This window comes from Haliaeetus albicilla, chromosome 6 (assembly GCF_947461875.1).
Source record: "Haliaeetus albicilla chromosome 6, bHalAlb1.1, whole genome shotgun sequence".
Classification (NCBI taxonomy): Eukaryota; Metazoa; Chordata; class Aves; order Accipitriformes; family Accipitridae; genus Haliaeetus; species Haliaeetus albicilla.
The window spans coordinates 4,563,117-4,582,806 of NC_091488.1; the positions used below are offsets into that span (position 1 = coordinate 4,563,117).

General features: G+C 43.1%; 1 protein-coding gene across 1 annotated transcript in view; it reads left to right on the forward strand.

The window, feature by feature from the left end:
* Positions 1 to 4,322: 4,322 nt before the first annotated feature.
* IL1RAPL1 (interleukin 1 receptor accessory protein like 1) overlaps positions 4,323 to 19,690 on the forward strand; it is a 728,553-nt gene continuing 713,185 nt past the window's right edge. Inside the window, exon 1 of the mRNA XM_069784874.1 lies at positions 4,323 to 5,563. The gene's annotated coding sequence lies outside the window, so the exon portion shown is untranslated. The remainder of the gene's footprint in view (positions 5,564 to 19,690) is intronic.

The window sequence follows — 19,690 nt, forward strand, 5'->3', positions numbered from 1 at the left end:
TTATGCAGCTTTTTTCCAAATAATGTTTATATTTAAAATCTCCAGTTTATGATCTTTCACTGGATAACAGTAGTGCAAGACCTGCCGTAACTGCTGTTGAAGTAGTAGGAGCCTTTCTATTGACTTCATAGGAATTGGATGAGATTTACATTGCTGAATATTCTAAAAGTAAACAGACCCTCAAAGGAAAATAATCCCTCATTACTGCCTTCTGTTAGGTCTTTGGGAAAAAACCCAAAAGCGGCAACTCTGAAATGAAACATACAAATCTTTTTTAATGCATGAATGCACCCCATCTTTTTTATTTTCTCATCTTGTGATAGAGTACTATTTAATTAAATAGATGAGGTATATATTCTAAGTAGCTTATGGATGGATATTATCTTCATTTGAGATACCCTAATGAGAGACTAGAGGAACAGCAAGTAACCATTTATTCTACAAAATTAAAATTGTGCAAGAGATGAGCATTTAATTATCTTGACATTATCCTTTGCTAAATTAGGTTCAAGCAGCAAGTTGCAGGACAACCAAGCTAATTTTTTATGTCTCTATATATCTAATTCCATCTTCTTCAAATATTAAGAGTCAACGAAATGCCCGTTTCGAAGGAAGGGCTTTCTGAATGAAAGTATCCTCCCACCCAAGTAGTAGCAAGGTATCTAGCTTTTATGTAGTGTCACTTCCCATCTATAGGTGTCGTGGTGCTTTGTTCAGGCCACCTACAAGTGATGCCTACTTGACATAGGAAGGCTTGTCTCAGCTGCATATAGAGACAGCGAGGCCCTGGCAGAGCTGTGCATCAAATAGCCTGAGCTGTCTGACATGCTCTGCACAAAGCTGCGGGATTAGTCACACAGAAATGGTACCGACAAAAAAAGCAGGGTAAAACCGTAGCATTTGGGACAACATAGCTCATCAGCGAGTACGGCATGCTTATACTTACGGAAAGGTACATGTAGTTCAGGAAGAGAAACATATAACTGCAGTTAAGACTATAAACAAGAATTGTTGTGATTAAATCTCTTAGTTATGAGATGAGTATTATTCCCTGACTAGATATGTACTCTTTAGAGCCGGGCTTCTCTGTAGAGGAAATTGCTTTTGAAATTTTCACATGACATGGAATTATGGATTATTCCTTCTAAAATATCTACTCTCTTGAACACTCTTGCCTGGACTTGTTAAAAGTATGTAATATGTAATGTACAATATATAAAACACACAACATAAATAAAATGTAATTGTATATAAATTAAAAACATAAAAAATACACAAGAATTCAAGGAGTATCAGAGAAGTTAACCAGAAAGCAGTTTTCAGGTTTTACCTCGCTCTCTCTGAAGCATTCCAGAGTACTTAGTCATGCCAAAAGTGGACAAAAATGGAAGCTGTTTTCTAATAAGATCAATGCAATTGTGTTTTGAAAAGGGGAAAAGAAAAAAAACCAGATAGATAAAATGCTGACCTTTTTGCTTTACTGAAACTGTTTAGTAATTAGATTGAGACTGCTGTTTACAGGGTTCAGATGTAGATTTTTACATGAGCAGGGCTTCTGTTTGGTGTTTTCACTGGGGGAGTGAAGGTATATTTTGGAAATTTTAATTTTTTTTTTCATCTAAAAAACTATGCTTGTTTTCCATGCTGTTAGATTTATATCATGTCATAGTTCTATTACATATGCACACTAAGCAAGAGAAAGTGCAAGTGCTGGCGTTCCGTGTTACTTAACCCGTTGCATTTGCTAAAATATGTAAGCTAAAAACACAAATGGAAACATTACTTAATACCTGAAGTCCACAAGTAGGTAGCGACAAATCAAGACCGGCCAGTCGTTGGGCCCTCTGGACAGACTTGCCAGCAAGGTGAGCACGAGGCCAGGAAGTTTTGAAGGATACGATGCAGCTAAGGGATGGTATTAGCTCTTGGGTACTACCCATTCGAGCAGATTGAATTTACTAACCAAAAGCATTCTGCATGATGTTAGCACACTTCAGAGCTATATGCTCTGTCAGCCCTTTCATTTTAAATATGTATTACTTTTAGAAAAGGAAGTTTACTTTGACTGCACTGTTTTGCTTTCCTTAATACACATTAAATGGGATAATCCTTTTGAAGTCACTTACTGAAGTATAGATGAGGATGTGGTTTGTGCCTCTTACTTCAACGGACACGATGCCTTAAGATCGTGCACACGGTGCAGGTACAAGGTACACTACTCATTCGTATTAACCCATTCAGCATGCATCGAACGCCACGGAATTAAAACAATGTTTAGAAAACAGGTAAGATTTTGCTCCTCTCTTTGGTGAAATATCTTGAAAATACTCAAGTCATGATGAGGACATAGGAGATCCTCTTCTATGTTACACATGCCATACTTATTAATGGGCGGACGAAGCCAAATAGAGATTAAATTTGTGGCTCAGAAAAAAAGAAAAATTATCTAAAATCTCTTTTACTTGTGTCCATACAACTGCATTGCTATTCATAGCAATTCAGTAACTGAGAAATGAACTGAATCCAGTTTCCTTAACCCGGGGATGAATTTAACCCAAGAATGCAGGCGCTTTGTATTCTGCACGTGTGAATGGTCTACAGCTTTTCTGTGTTATTAGTCTGGTTTCAGCCATTTTAGCAATTACATTGTATTTTGTTCACATCTTGCGGCTTCCACTCTTTTTCATTTTCCCTTTCTCCTGCCAGACCCTTAATCAGCCTCTCTGGGAACTTATATAGCTCCCATGACCGCTGTATACGAACACCTCACAAACATTAATGCCTTTTTATCTTCACTGCACCCTTGTGAATAAGAACGGTGTTAACTCACATTATACAGAGAAGGAACAAAAGGACAGAGAGATTAAATGACTTGCCTATCAGTGGAAGAGAAATCCGTAAAACCTCAGGAACTGAAGGCAAACGCGCCAAGAGCCTGGCCGATGTGGTAACCCCCAGTACCTCCTTCCTAATTCCTGCCTGTTGCAGAGCACGAACAGCCTCGAGTGCTCATCGCTCTGTCCGGGCGCAAAGAAGACCCTTGATGTCGCGTAATGGAGGTGCCTGCGCTGGGAGCCTGGTATCGCTCCTCAACAGTGAGAAAGCAGCTTTCCCAAAGGGTAACGGTGAGAATCAAAGTTGGGAGCCCGCCTCTCTTTCTCTCAACCAGCTAGGACGCCTGGGTTTCTAAATCAAGCACCCAAACCAGCTCTCTAAAGTAGATGGTATGAGTCATTTAGCTAACTTAAAATGCCCTGTACTGATCCACAAAGAGAATCCCATAAAGTTTTCCATGTATTTTTTACCTACCCACATGAATGGATCACTCATCATAGTACTACCCGAATGCCTGGTTTAACCAGTCACATTAATTTCTGTGTTTTAAAACGGCATTTTGACTACTGGTTGTTGCATTAATTTCTAGTTTCTTTTCTGTTTTTTTAACCAACATGAAGAATGCTGTTCTTTTATCATAAGGAGAGGTGGGGTGGCATGTGAGCGAGCTCCACAAATTCTGCAACAGCTCCCACCGCTCCTGCAACCCACTGACTCTGCATGGCACATTATCTGCCTATTGATAATCCTTTATCATGTTCCGTAATAAAATCACACTTTCCCACGTGCTGCTTTTCTTTTCTCTCTTCTCTCGTAAGATGTTGGGGGTTTAACAACTGCAGCAGTTTGGATTCTTCTCTATGGCCCTACGAGGAAGCCAGGATGGATTTAGCGGTAACTGAAAGTCGCCCAGTCTCTTTGTCTCCATTTTGGAGAGCGCCATTTACACAGACATAAACAGATACGCAACTGTATGTGTTTATCTCGCGTTGCTCAGATATTTCCCTCTCCTCCCGCCCCACGCAATGGGTTGCAGGAGTATGAAATGCCTCTGACCCGACCGCCCACCTACATACAGGCAACTCCGCTCATCTTCTCCCGTGAGCGTGCACCCGCAGGGCTAGTGCTGTGGAAGAGGGGGTGCCTGCTCCCCTGCGCCTTTGTGCAGGAATGCGATCAAATTTATCGGGGGGGAACGTCAGAATTTGAGAGTTGCATTTTATAGAACATTTGTTTAGTATTACAAACATCTGCAAATGACTATTTATTTCATGAAGTAATTAACATTCCTAATTAGATGCACCTTGCAGCTGCTGTTAATCTTAATTGGCAATAATGCAGTTACATTCTGATGCATATCTTCAGAAGAGTTACAGAGAAGGAAGAAAAAAAAAAAGGGGGGAAAAAAATCAGAAGGGAAGGAAATAAAACTGTTCCCACACAGTTCAGAGAGTTCGCACAAAGAAGATCCCATGGCAACAGCGAGGCCCACAGTTTGCCTTATAAAAATCCAAGAATAGATAATGTATCATCTCTCCTAAAACAACACTTCGCTTCGGAAACCGGAGGGGAAAGGGGGGAAGGAAAAAAAAACCAAACCGAAATAACCCACAACAGGAAAAGAGAAGCAGGTTGACCCCCCCCGCCGCTCCCCGCGCACGCTGCCCGCCCGGCGGCCGCACCGCGCCGCGTCCCCAGCGCGGCGGGCGGAGCCGGGGCGGAGGGAAGGGGCGGCCCCGCTGCTGCCCGGGAGTTTCTCCGGGATCCGCTTCCCCAAGACCCTCCTCCTCCTCCTCCTCCTCCTCCGCCTCCCAGCCCGCTGGAAGCCGGGCGTGGGTGCGCGGCCGGGCCAAGTGCGGCGGCAGCCATCGGGTGGCAGCAGCGGGAGCTCGGTGCCGGCCCGGCGGAGGACGCCTTCGGCCGAACCAGCCCGGCTCGTAGAGACACGGGGATCGTTCGTGCGCTGCAGTTTCTCGCTCCCTCTCTCCCTCTGCTCCTTAGGATATTTTGGGTGGATTGTGGTTATCAGTCAAGACCTCCTCTTCTTTGCCGATCACTTGTCATTTTCACCGGGGATTAGTATCGTTCGGGGCAAGCGGACAACCGATTTTTTTTAATTTTTTTTTTTTTTCGCTGCTTCTTTGCCCTTTGGAGATCTTTCCCCCTCCCCAACCACCCCCCCTCCCTTTTTTTTTTTTTTTTTTTTTTTTGCGCGGCGGCGAGGGTGCTAGGACCCAGCAAGCACCCTCCCCATCCCCGCACCAGGACCCCCCCCCCCCACCGGACCGCCGCTCGCCGGATACTTCCCCGCGTCAGCCCGGAGCGAGCCGGCCCTCAGCGGCGGCGCGCTGGGCGGCCACCTTCCCCCTCCCTCCCTCCTCCCCCCCCCCCCGCCGCACCTGGATGGTACCTCCCGCCGGCGACGCGGGCACTTTGTGAACTAGGAAGGAAGGGGCGACTTGGGGGGGGGCGGGGGGGGAAGGTTTTTTTTTTTTTTTTTTTTTTTTTTTTTTTCCCCTTTGCCGCCGAAGTCTGTATGGAATTACCTGCGCCCGCGGCGGAGCTGGCAGCGGCGGATGGATGGGCGCCGCGTCCGCGGCACCGGCGGCCAGCTCAGCCCCTGGAGTAAACACGGGGCTTCTCCGGCCGAGTGCGCAGTGTGGTGACCGGCACTCGCCTCGCTGACGGATCGTCACCGGAGGGATATTTTTCGGGAGACTCCTGTGGGGTAAGGTCGTTTTTACACCAGGCGAAAGCCCGGCGTGGCTAAACTTGGCGGCGGGTGGTTGAACGGGTTACTTTCGGGATTGCTGCATTAACCCCGGTGCGAGGGGCTCCAGCCCTCGCTGGCAGTTGAGTGGAATAACTGCAGTAGGTCTTCTGGTGAGTGCTTTTGGCCGCAAATAATAATAATAAAATAATTAAAAATCTCCTCCTCCCTCTGTTCTTGCACCCTCTGGATTTGGGGGAGTACTGTAAGTGCAAGGAGCCTTTCATTTTTCCTCCCCTTCTTTTAATTTCCCCCCCCCGTTGTAATATTTTTGACTGGAAAGGGTATGCGATAGTAAAGCTCCCTGTGATGGAATCTGTTTAACAGGAGGTCGGATCCCATCCGCTGGTTAAAACAAATGTTTCCAACTCTGTGCAGCAGTCTGCTGCATTTCATAGCTGCAGTGGAGGCAGAGAAAGCCTGCTTTTCAACTTGTTAAACTTTAAGGTGGCTATCCTTATTGATTGTGGTACGGTGCTCTGGTGCTAAGGGGGTTAAATGCCACTGGTAATTTGGGATTACAACCGTTCCTGTAAATCCGGCAAGGAAATGATAAGATGAGGGACGGGGAGGAAAAAAAAAAAAAAAAAAAAAATCCATCTCGATAGCAGAGAAATACCATAAATGACACTAGCCAGAAAATCTCTCGTCCACCTGCTCTTATAAAATATTTTTTTTCACCCAATAACTTACCTACCGAAACCTCAGACCACGTGTATGGGAGTTGAAGATTTGCAAACAGAGATGCTATCTTTGGTATTTCATACATATATGCATCTGGCTGAGGGACTGTGTGTGAATTAATTCCTCTGTTAGTTGTGGTGTGAAGCGAGACAGGGAGGAAAAGGAGAGAAAAGATCGTCTTCTTAAGAACAGAAGCGAGCAAGGGAAGCACTTCAGCCTTTAAAGATTTAAAGGGATCCAGGCAATGCACATTGCTGATCTTTCTCCGCAAAATCAACTCTGAGAGCGAGAACGGGGGAAGGTTGAGGGAATCGATAGTGATGACGTTGTGCAGTGCAATGCACTGCAATGCTAAAGTTATATAGTGTGTGCGAGAATATATACCCTTATGTACTGCTGGTGGGTTCATGCATAATGGATGGAAGAAGATATGCAGATCTGTCTGTAGGAAGATGGATGTATTTGTGCAAAGACGGCGATTATGTAACTTGATTACATCAGTGGCATCGGTCGCCGATAGTGGAATAATATGCTCATATAGCGTATCGATCACTTGGGTTAACTTTGTAGTGCTCCCGACCCGGGCAGAGGAGGGGAGATCCTCGCTCAGCTCCTGAAGAGGGGTTTGCCTCTTGCAGGCTGCCTTTTGCATCAGCCTGGAGTTTCCCCGGGACAGGGAGTTCGCCAAGGAGGAGGCTGCCTTAGTCGCTAATTCCGTCACACTCGCGGAGAGAGGGCTCCAGAAAAGCCCCTGCAAGGGGCTGCACAATGGTCCCATTGACCAGATCCGCCTGCCTGCTCCTCGGCAAGGTCACGCTGCAACCTGGGACTCCGGAGCGTGGCAACAGCTGAGGCGAGGAGGAACGAACCCGAAATTAAAATTCATCCTCCTCCCCTCCTCGCCGTCGCCTTGCCTCCGAAGGCGTCGTTCTGCCCACCGACCCCTCTTCCAGCGCTTGAGGCAGAGCTGATGCCGGTTCGCCCCGAGTATTTGCGGCGCTTAACACGGCTAGCGTCGGCTCTCTCGGTGCGTGCGACGGCTGCCTCGCAGCTTTAGCAGGATGCTGCTTCGGTTTTTTAGAGTGCAAGCGTGGCTGACTTTAGAAAAAAGTACTGTCAGATAGAACAGCCTAATCTACCTGTTACATTGGCAGGGAACCTGAAAGGTGGTCCGTTAACACGTTTCAAGCATCCCAGAAGTGAGTAGGTGAAGAGCAGAGGTGTGACAGGAGTCCCCTCGGTTTAACTCAGGTGGACTTTGTTTAGCAAATTGTCCACCAAGATAGTAGTATCAGGATATACTTCACTTTAATATCCATTTTAGAATCGTAGATCACTACTCCTATCTCTTTGGGAGGAAAGGGGTTGCGGGGGGGGGGGTGTCGGGGGGGGGGGGAGAGTACTCCTTGAAGAGAGATAAGCTTGCAAAGGCACTGCTGAGGCCCCTTACCTCTAATGGATGCATTTTCTGAAGAATGTAAGCCTGATGAAATCTTAACTCAGCTGAAATGAGTGATCTTATCATCATTGGCCTATGTCCTTCCCCACTTCACTCTGAATTCATTCTAGCAAAAATTTCACTAAAATACTTTTCCGTTAAGAAGAGGTGAGGGCAGAGTGGGTTTTACATCTCTTGATAAACATGATCTTCACATACCTACTAGATTTAATGCACTATCAAACTCACAGTAATTTTACCATGGAACCAGCCTGAAAAATCATTTTTTCCTCTGCTTCCCTGAAAACATCAGTATTTTAAAGTTGGTTCACCATTAGTTCATGACTATTTTCATATTTCTTGAGGATAACTCTGGGCAAGCACTAATAAATCCTGCTAATGTAGTTTAGAGTTTGACATTCATAGAGTATACTGAGTAAATTGGAAAAAAAGGATATGAAGTTAACTCTGTTTCCATCCTTCAGGGGTCAGAATAACACTATGGCAACTCCTATGCATTGCTACAGCTCTTAAAATTTTCAGAAACGTCCATGGCATACTCTGTTCCGCCACACATGATTACGGGCATGCTCTCTCCATTTAATTCCTTACGGGACTTCTTGTGACACACAGGCTACATACCTGTGCCACCCGTCTTAAAGGAAAGCACAATTGTCTACAGAAAGTGTTATAAAACTGGTGCTGTAAAAGAGCAGGCATTGACAGCGTGGGAATATATCGCATGGTGCATGTAAACTGGCATGCAGCATGCAAGGATTTGCAAATGCAGGGTAATCCGGACCGGTAAGCAACCAAGTTTTATTTATAGATTAATTTCATTGTTGTAGTTAGCAATACCCATTTGGTAAAAATAGAGGGTTTCAGCTCCAATGCGATATCCGTTCAGTTTGCACCAAATATAGCTTCTTTGAGAGGAAACTTTCCTTGCTGAAGTAAAACTGTAAATCACTCGGACAAATGAAGAGAAAATGTGAAGAGAAATATTTACATAAAACATTCCCAGGCTCCAAATCTCAGACCACTGAAAGCAGTGAGAGTTTTACCACCCACTCCTCGCTAGCGCTGGAAAGCCGGCTTTTAAAGAAAACAGCAGTGCATGAAGAATAATCTCAGTGCCTCCCTCTGAAAGAGCAGGCTTCTGACTGTCGTCACTGAACACAGTAGACTTGTTTTACTGCTGATAGGAAAATTTGAAACATACGGGGCAGATCTTAATGAAGCTTTTTTACTGTTCAGTGATATTCTTGTAATGTATTCAGAGTACTTTCTGTGGCTATTATGTCGAACCCATGTATTGGGAAACAAAGCAAAAAATGGATAACCGACCGAGGTTTACATTCAGTGTATTTGCACTTGCAGAGAAGTGTTTGGCTATACTTCTGTGTTTCATAACAGCTATGATCTTTAGTGGCTGGGAATCTTCTTATTTTTATAGTGCACGCTGCATGATAATATATGGCAATTGAAACATCCAAGCTCTGATTAATATGATTAAAAACTAGCAACTTATCTAGTGGTGCTCAAGTTGTAAAGTTTAATTATAGCGGCACCATTTGCACAGCTATAGATAAGGTTGTGTCAGCATTTCTATTATAAACCTCTATCTTGTTGCCATCCGTTGTGTCAGGGGTCCATGAAATAAGAAGAATTTACAGTAGAGACCATAACAGCTGTTTTGGATTACCGTCATGGCCTGTCAGGTCAGTAATCCATGTGTTTCTTTAAGTCTTGACATGTACATCTACAGCAGCACCAAAGCAGCCATTATGCTCTATCAGTTCAAGTGTATGCCTGTTTCATTTTAAAAGGTAATTAAATATGAGATGAGGGACCACAGTGACTCAGGAGGGAACATTTAACCTGTCATTTTTCATGCACTTTCGTATTGTTTTCATATTCTTAAAACAAAACCAGATCAAATGCAACAATGAATTTTACTTGTGATAGCTAAAAATTAATGCACATTTGGAAGAAAGCTCTTTTGGGGGGAGGGGAAGGGGGAAGAATGAAGATGAAAGGTTGTGGGGTTTTCGTGTTAATATTCAAGCTTTGGGCGTTCCTCGAAGGTAGTCACGTATGGAACTCCATCTATTGCAAAAGGGGAAAATCCTGTGTTATTCGTCAAAGCTGTGTAAGACCAGGGCAAGGAAATCAGGTAGTGCTGGTTCTCTGTTTTAACGTTGGGTACTCTGTTTTTCTAGGTCTCACTGTACCTGTGTATTATAGGCACTCCTAGGTCATTTCATGGTGTTATACAGCACACTATGCCTCAATAACTAGCTCTGAACAAACGAACCAAGGACATCAGTCTTACTGCTTTCTGTGCTTAGAAATTTCATAAGAACAGCACACAAACATACAATAGTCCTTCAATGGTCGTAGCACCAACTGCAGCAATTGCCCACAAAGATTTTTTTGATTGGGGATGAAGAAGGAGAAAGGGAGAAAATGAAAACATCTAGATTTTTGCCAATGCAGTAGATATTATTTCCATTTTATTTTCAGTTGCGGGCATAATTTAGGAAATGCTCAGTGTAGCTTCTGAAAAGAAACACAGAAACCTAATTCATGGGTTGAGAAGGCCGATAAAATCTATATAAATCTATACAGTCAACAGGCAGACAAGGGGTACTACTACTTGGCGATAGGATGGCTAGTGGTGTCAGAAAGTTTTCTGTTCTCTGGTCCTTCACAGCTGTCCTCAATGAATAGTGCATTGTAAAAGAGGAAGAAGATGGAGACTAGCAGAATGGGTTAAAAAAGGGGGCAGAGAAGCGTATAAATATACAGACATTGGTGATGTAGCTCCTGTCTCTTCAGAGATGGGGTATACTTCTATATTCCTTTCGTCTGTTCTTCACTAGTGAGACCCAGATGCTTTAAATTCTTAAACTCTTCAGTGCGAGGGCCATCACCTTTTCGTTTTCATGCGTGTTTCCAGTCGCGCAATGAGACTGTGATCTCTCAGTTGAGGTAACTTGAGGTGCTTCTCCATAAAATAATAAATTTGTGGCAGGGACATGAGAGAAAGAATGTTTCCTGTTGGCTGTTTTAGAAAAGGCAGATATTTGACGCGAAACAAATTTTCCTCTAACAAAGCACAAACCGTTGGAATTTCCAGCAAAAATCTCACAACACTCTTACAAGACTGCCTCTTACAAAGCTAGTGCAACTGCTGCCTAAAACCTTGATATCTCAGTTTCACCTATTAAATTCCACTTAATAATGTGTGCTCGGACTGTCAGTAGCAATTTCAGTAAACTCAATCCAAGCCAAAAGTTTAGACTGTTTCAAGGAAATGAAGTCAAATTAATGTGCATCATTATAATGCACAGGGAAAGGCTTCTGCTGGTGAAGTTAGCGGTGAGTTTAACCAGCAGTGACCCGTCTGCGTTGCCAGACCACTTGCCTCAGATGGAGAATTGCTGTGCCTGAACGGTGTGAGGGACCTGCACGTACATTCGTCCCTGCCTACATCCATTTGGCAGCGCATCTCTACTGGATTTGACTCTGAGGTCAGTGGATCCTATGCCTCAAGGGTAATTCCTACACCAAGAAGATCTGTCGGTGTGATGGAAACCTTGGGATGGAGCCACAATGTCTGCAGAGGGACGTGTTTGGCCGGGATGCTTCTGTGTGGCACTGATCCCTGGCAACAGTTTTAGCCCTGTGTCTGTCAGGTTGCTGTTCAGTGCACAGAATTTCAGGATGGCAGCAGAGCACAGCTGTTACCGTATAGCACCTTGGCATTCCTGCATCCTTGACTTTTCTTCAATGCCTTCTGGCTGTCTCCTCCCAGATGAAAACTTTTTTTTTTTTTTTTTCAGGAAATCTTACCTTTGCTCATTTTAGAATAACATAACTGGAAATGTATGGCACTTCCATTTCAGCAAGTTGTGTGTATAATGGAGATATGTGTGTATGTCTATGTATCGATCTATCAGTAAGACCTGCATATTTATTATACATAGAGTTTATTTTATTCAGCATCTCTTACGAAACAGAAAAGGCCTGTCAGCTTTCTACTAGACTTTTCTTTGGGGGTTCCCATAGCTGAAGTTGGTATGCTTACACGTATGTACATATGTATATATGTATTTAGTTATGTACACACACACATGCACAAATACAAACGCCTACATATGCATATGCATGTATATGCATTTACTCAGATACATATGCATTTACTCATGTACATCCACATAGGAAGACTGAGAGCAAGCCATAAAGAGAAAGTAGCCTAGTTATTTCTTAGGCTAACTGTAGGAAACATAACACAGTTCAAACATACCATGAGATGGTAGCTGTTTCTGAGGGTTGATTTAGTATTAATTTATTTTTTAACGATCTGTAAATGCAGCTTATTTGAAAACAACACAAATTTATTTTGGAATGCCAAAACTAAAACATACTTTGAAAGGACTATCAAATATCACCAGTCAGGGCTGTATGGTATCATCTGTTATTTTAGAAATATACATGGTAATGCTTTGGAAGGTGCAATCTGAGTGATTCCTGTATACCTCTCCAACAGAACAACAGATACTGGCGAAAATCTCTTGTCCATTATTATGGAAAATTTCGATCAGTGTATTTGCTCAGCTCGTAGCAGAAGCAAGCAAGCTATATATATTATAAAAGGAATGCAAAACTTTGTTCAGTATGTCTTGTGTAACACTTGCTTTACCAGCTGTTGACTCTCATATTCAGTATGAATAATACGTCTGCCTTTGGTCACTTCTTACTCAGAAAGCTATTAAGGAAGAAAGGACCAGAGAATGACAGCAAAAAGAAAAGACTTCCACATGAAAAGATTCCCATCTGAAGAAAGAGATGAAGGTTTTGTATTATTCAGAAAAAAGAGGAAGATATGATATGGGAGAACAGGGGATGCAGTGGGGAATACTGATGGCTGTTGACAGATACTTTGGATTCTCATATATTGTTTTCCTGATGACCAGTAAAATGATATTGTGACAAATCTAAAATGAGTAGAGGAAAGCACTCTTTTACATAGTTCATTCAAATTCTTCTTCTCTTACTGGCAAGGACACAGTGAAGAAAAAGGTCTGGTAGAATAGAATAGCTTGAGTAAGTCCATGAATAAAAACAAAATGTCAAAATTTTACATTGTAATAGGTAGCTAGATAGGAAGATTATCAGCCTGTGTTACAGATAGATTAGAAGGCTATCACCTTGTGTACCCCAAGGACCACCTGCTAACTTCCAGTTATAGAGTAATCAATGGATGTGTGCGTCTGGGATTTCTAAAGTGTTAAAGGATGCTTCATCCAAAGGTTTTGCTACGAGCTTCCCTTGGAGGTCTGCTGTCTGACTAGATGGACTGTAAGTGCGTTCCTGTGAGCATAGTTCTTCACTACCTATTCGGTTTACAAATCCGGCAGTTGCAGCACAGCTTGAGAAGGACTTTATTAGTGCTGACTGGGCAACCTCATTTGTCTGTTTAAGTCCTCATTACTAAAGTCCTGATCCAAAACCCGCTGAAGGAAATGGAAAGATGCCCACTGCACTCAGTAGGTTTTGGATCAATCTCCAGCTTTGTCATATAATTTCCTCGTTTTTGTTAGTTTCTGTGAAACTGCTTCTTATCTTTAATAGGTTAACATTGATTAGAAAAAGAAAATCTTGTAAACTTTAATAGAAGTCAATAAAGCTTCACTATGTTATTGACAACATTGTCAGTCCCATCACTTTCCATCATTAAAAGATATGCAACCCTCATATTTGATTTCTTCGTAGAAAGGAATGTCTAGATTCTTGAAAGGTTGTTGGGCCATCGCTAGTCTCTGGTGCTTTCAATTGCTATGATGGGAAGATCATAAAGCCCTTTAAAAATAGTCACTAAAAATATATGCGGTATTGTTGTACATCCTGAGCTAGTTCTTTCTAAAAATTTGGCAGGTTAATCAAATTACAGATACGTTTTATTCTTTAATTAGATTAACATACCCACCTTCCTATTGCCTCTTTAGTGCTTTATAACGTATGTTCTATTAAAGGACAATCACATGGCTCAATGGACAGACACTGTACATCTATTTATGGCTGTTCACTTACAAGGGACCTTCCTTAATTAGTGTTTTCTCTGGCTTGTGTCCGTTTGTAGTAGCACTTAATGCTTAAGACTTCCATATTGGCTAATGTAATGTATATCTTCTATTTCTTTGGCATCCTAAAATTAGTTTTGCAGGTTTGGAACAAAGATAATAGCAATAATTAAGTTAGGTAGCAAAGGAAGATGGGTTTCCTTGAAGGCTCACAAAACTTGAGGCCCTCTCTGTTGTTACTGAAGGGAGACGTGCTTCCAGGGACAATTGAGAGCTGGACGCTAGCTTTAGGATCCGTGGTGTCACTATCAACTTTTTCCCTGTCGGAATGTTCCTGGTAGGAACAAAGAAACAAGTCTTTGGCAATGAGTTTTGAATACTTCAACACAAGACAAATAAAACTACAACTATAGATGAGCGACATGTAATTCCAGTTACTGCTTTACTATAGTACTGTCCCAGGACTGTTGATATTTAATAAAATTAAATTGAAGGTGTTGAACCTCCAAGGCCTGAAATTGGTCCCTTTCACTTGTTCCAAATATTTCCTCTCTGTAAAACTTTCCTAAATTTATCCATGCTTCAGTTTCCTGTCTCTAAACTCAGGAAGACAAAAACACCTCCTGCCTTCTTGTCCTTTTAAGTGTTTCATCTATTTATGATATAAACTCTTTGTTTAAGATTTCTGTTTTATCATATATGGAGTAGGGTTAGAGGAAGAGTTCATGTCACTTCCTTCTCCCTACCTCACTGGAAATTCAATTCTCTGCCAGCCTGTGAAAATCATGGCAAGTATTTGCTTTCCTCCAGAAAAAAAGTAATTTCCATGTTGGTTAGAGGATGAGGTTTTTTCTTTTCTTTTTTTTATTTTTTTATTTAGTACTTAGATTTGGGAGGATTGAATCAAAAGATGATATTTTACACATAAAATTTTAATGAAAACATTTTATTTTCTGTAGAAAATTAATCAGGAAAGATAATTTCAGAGTACTTAATGCAAGTTCTCAGCAGAACAGGACTCTCAGCTAAGGTCTTCAGATGCTAAATAATACAAATATGAAAATAGTACTGTGAGTCATACTACTGGGGGTGGCTGGGTCAGCTGCCTGTTTCGTAAATATTAATCAGCCTTTTTAATGTAAGGTTACCTCACTATTCATCTTCTTTTTCCACATTGCCTGGATTACTTGTATATAAAATATGGATGGGCATAAATCACAGGTAGCTTGCGTTTTTTCTTTTTGCCAGGGTTCAGGTGTAACCACCCACCGAGTTAACAGAACAAAAATATTAATAGTAAGAGGCCTTGCTGGTTTAGATGCTGAACTTTAATGCCATGTTTGCTCCTATTCATCAGATCTTAATCCAGCGCCGGAGGAGTTGCTGACAAGGCTACTGTTGGTCTCGGCGTGTAGCGAATTAGATTTGGGAATGTTAAAACCTTAGCAGCAAGTTTCTCTTGCTTCACGCGGTGCGTTTGCGGGTCGGTGCAGGACCGTCACCACGAGCAGCTCTTCCGAAGGGGAATGCCGAAGCAAGGCAGTTCCCGTTTCGCGGGGAGATAATCCCGGCAAAACGAGGGGATCTTGGGTTTCATACACGAAACCTCTGCCCTTTGTTTCAAGTCTCGTCACTAGGAAGGACAAGCCATGCTCAGTGCCGTCCTTTGGGCTAATTCCGGCCGACGGCTTTCGCCCGTGGCCGGCCCACGGAGCTCAGCGGCGATGCCGGCAGCGTTCCCCCGGTCACGGTCGGACACCTGAATACAGCCGGCCGGCGGGCTCCGCGCCCGGCACGACCTCTCGCCCCACGCCTGGAGACTCATGGTCTCCGTAGCTTTGTTCAGTACGAGGCGTTTTTGTCTGCTCCGAAGATCCTCCTGTTTGCTGATGGGGAATAATAGTCAGCAAAGCAAGGGTAAACCGATTTCACGCAGAAACTCCTGTCAGAGCTCTGTGTTACATCAAGAATAAGCTTAGAGCAACTCCAGTGAAGCCGTTTCACTCGGCTTGCCAGGCTGAGTCCAATATGGACCTTCAACATAGATATTATTGCATTAATTTTAATGAATAAAGAACACAGACACATTATTTAATTAACGTAGTAAACCCCATTGTCAGCAAGCAAAGAAGTTATATTGTACAGCCGCTCTAATGCAATCACAGGAGCATACTTTATGGCTGTGAGAATATAATTTTCTTGTTAAAAACCTTTGTTGTTTTTTAAATATATAAAACCACAGGACACGTGTAAATAAGGCTTGCCAGCCATCTCAAATGCCTCATATCAAAATGAATCTTCTAGCTTTAATCTGTGTTTATTTTGACATCTTTCAAAGAATGCTGATGTATATATACATGCATATATATAAATATAAGCAGAGGTACGCATGTGTATACCTGTCTTATTATAAAATCAGAGGTGTTAATATTGAAGAATACAGCCATAATGTCAATTTTCATATGTTACCTTTTACCATTACTTTTATCTTCGTATTTACACAGTTAAGGGCTGTTTAACCGCAAGAGTCTCCCTTTTCTTGTACTTTCCTGCCTGGTCCAACTCACTGTTAGACAGAAAATGCTCCTTTATTTTGTTCCGGGGGAGTTCAAGAGCACTGAATTGGACATTGCAATACTTGACCAAGACCCACTGCGCAAAGTCTCGCCTGTATGTCTAGTTTAGACCTACACATGTTTTTCCATCTGAGCTCCGTCGTGCGTTACCACATGAGCTGGTTCAAAGTTTCTGAAAGTCAAGGAGTCAAGAGGCCACCAGTCAGCTGAATGACGGTATCTTGACATGTGCAAGATAGGCTACTGGCTCTGTGTTAGTCCTGAATTCATAACTTAGAGGGAGTCGGTGTTTCGTAAAATAGGGGAAGCTGTGGGCAGTATATCTCATAGATTGGCAGGAGCTGCTTGCTGCGTAGATGGGTTTAGATTACAGTAGGAGTCAAGATTTTAACACGTATTTTGGTGTGCTTAATCCCACACTGACACAGACTGTGAAAACCATTGCTTGAAGGCAACATATATAGTCAGACTGTGGTTTACCTAATAATAAAACCTGAAAGTGAAAATGGAAATGGAAATATGATGTAGTCCAAAGTGTATCAGGCTGTATCAGTGCCACTTGAAACATGGAAATAAGTAAATTTCTTGTTTGTTTGGCAGGAACTGTAGTTCTACAGTCCTTGCTTTTATTATTATTTTTGGTTCTGTGATTTTAACCCTGCAGAGTGCTCTCAAATAAGCTTTTAACCTTATGCTTTATTGTGATGAATGAGGATGACTGAATTTGCAACTAGAGACAGTTTCCTATAGCATTATCTTGTAATTTTTTGACCAAAATTGGCACGGTATTCGTAGCTTGAAAAGGAAGGGTTTTTTTCTTTTTTCTTCTTTTACTAAAAATGTATAGCCTGAAGGTTATTGCAAGATAGAGGAAAAATAGTAGAGTAAGACCATGTTCAAACAACACCACTTTTTTTACACCCAGAAACTTTTGATTTTGTTTTAAGGATTATCTATTAAGACTTGAAAAAAGCCACACAAAAAACGCCTGAAGAGGAGAGGGGCACACCAGAAAAGAGACAACATTTTATAACTAGATTGGAAGTTAAATTTAGATACACATTTCTTTAAATCTATAACTTTTTTAAAAGTGCAAATCGTCTTTCTGCTTATCTTAGAGGGCAGACTGTCCCTCTTACTATTAAAGATTATTTTTAAAATAGCTTCAGTATGATGGGGACCAATTTTTACTCAGTCCTTATCAAGGAATAAAATTAAACAAAACATGCTGTCCAGCAACATCCACTCTCCTTTAGACGGTCAGAAATAGTTAAAATACAGAAGGGAGCACCATCACTGATTTTAATATCAAAATAGTATATACTTCTTCGGGGTTCCGTAAAATTTAGTTTACGGAACTCGGGCAAAAGTTTTATAGCACACAGAGTTGTTGGTGTTTGACGTATGGATTTCAGCAGGAGGTTGTGTTTTGCTGATGTCTGGAAGTCTAGCCCACTTTTACTGTTATATGATGCGCATGGTGCATAGCTTTTAAGGTGACCACAATCTATAATACATGCACGAAACAAGAACTGTTTTATCAGTTTCCATGAGCAAATGGGGATTTCACTTTCTCCGGCTGGCCACACCTCTTTTTTAGTGAACACTAAAGTGTACTTGAAAACAAAGCCATAGGGATAAATATCCTTAAGTGGTCCTATATCTTACGTGCTGTGATATGCAAATAAATAAATTCCACATAATTAATGTAACTTTATCGGTTGAGATGTTCTGGCTGTCAACAGTCACTGACAGCGATTGCGACTCCCTTCTGCACCCATCGCTTACGTTCTATGACAATACTGTATTTATGCAGTACGTCGTTGCTGAGATTTCATAAACCCGGATGGAAGATTAGCTGTCTACCTGCCAGTTAACGTAACGGGAGCTCCGCCATTAGATCGTGTGCCTGGCTTTGACAAAGTTCAGCCTTTTTCTAGAGGCAAATTGTGGACTGGCTGCCGGGGAGCCCATCCCTGCCTCCTAGGCCAATGTCACGCCTTGGCGTAACGTCAGCTCCCAAGCGAAGGAGGGGACTTGGCTCGGGCTGTCCCTCCACCGTAGGTCTTTGGGGCAGGCTGGCCAGGCGCCGAGAAGAGGGACGGCGTGCTCCGGGCCGTGGCGGCCAGGTGGTGGAGAGCAGTTCAGAGCCACCTGGCCCGGCGCCCATCCGCTCTCAAGGAAGTTGGCCAGGACCACGGGATTTATCTTTTGGCCTGGGGTCTCTTCTCAGCCACCTGTGGTGGTCCCGACACTTAGTTATTACTATTACTGTTGTTGTTTTCTGTAGGTTTTGGAAGTATTTTTAGTTTCGATCGTGTGAAGTGCAGCCCCCCCTCAACGTGAGGCCTTTTCCACGCACAGAACTGGTGGTAGATGTTGCGTGTCCTAGACTACGCGCAGGGGTAGGCGTGGGGGTGGGATGGTATCGGGGGACAGTTCAATACAGACTGAACCAAGACCGTCCCCTTGACGTTCGAGGCGGTCCTTGGAGTCGGCTGTCTTCCCTCATCTGTTGACTCCAAGGAGACGCCAGCCACGACCTGACTTTAGGCAGCGTGGGTGGGCTGGGAACGGCGTGAGGGAGTGTACTCAAGGGCCGCGTTGCTCGGCGGTGCGGGCGTATTGCCTGACTTCCATTCCCGCGAGCAGAACGGGGCGGTAGCACTTCTCCCCGGCTCACCGAGGGGATAGTGAGCCATTAGAGACGGTGAGATGTTACGAGAGGGTACGATGCGGTGTTTGGCGGTGTGAGGAGAGCACGGGAGGTCGAGTCCTGTCCGAGAAGACGGATGGGTTTCCTTCAGGAAAGCACGAATGCATGCTGTATGCTTCCTCTGAAATGCAAGCTAACAATCGCAGGCTCTGCGGTTGTTTTGGGGGATTTTGTTATGCAGATGGTACTTCCTAATTATTACGTTGTAAAACTCATGCACGCGTGAAAGGGAAGAGTGAAATAAAGAGGGGTAATCTAACTAAATATGAAGAGCATATTTATAAACAGGTATTTTTTTCCTGAGAACAAATTCGCTCACTCGTAGCCTTACACTTTGGAGCGCTGTCTGGCTGTATCAGTGTTTATAAGATGCTTATGCCTCTTTTTTTATTGCCCTTTGAAAAGCCTCAGAAACCCGTTTCCCATCACTAACGCTGTCGAGACAGGTCAGTGCAGAGCTGTGCACCTTTCCCCAGCCTGTTTCATCCCCGTCGGGACGGGGAGTTGTGCGCCTGCTGCTCTCCGAACCAGGACTGGGAAGGCAAACTGGTCCCCAGCGCAGGTCCCATTTGGGGTATCGCT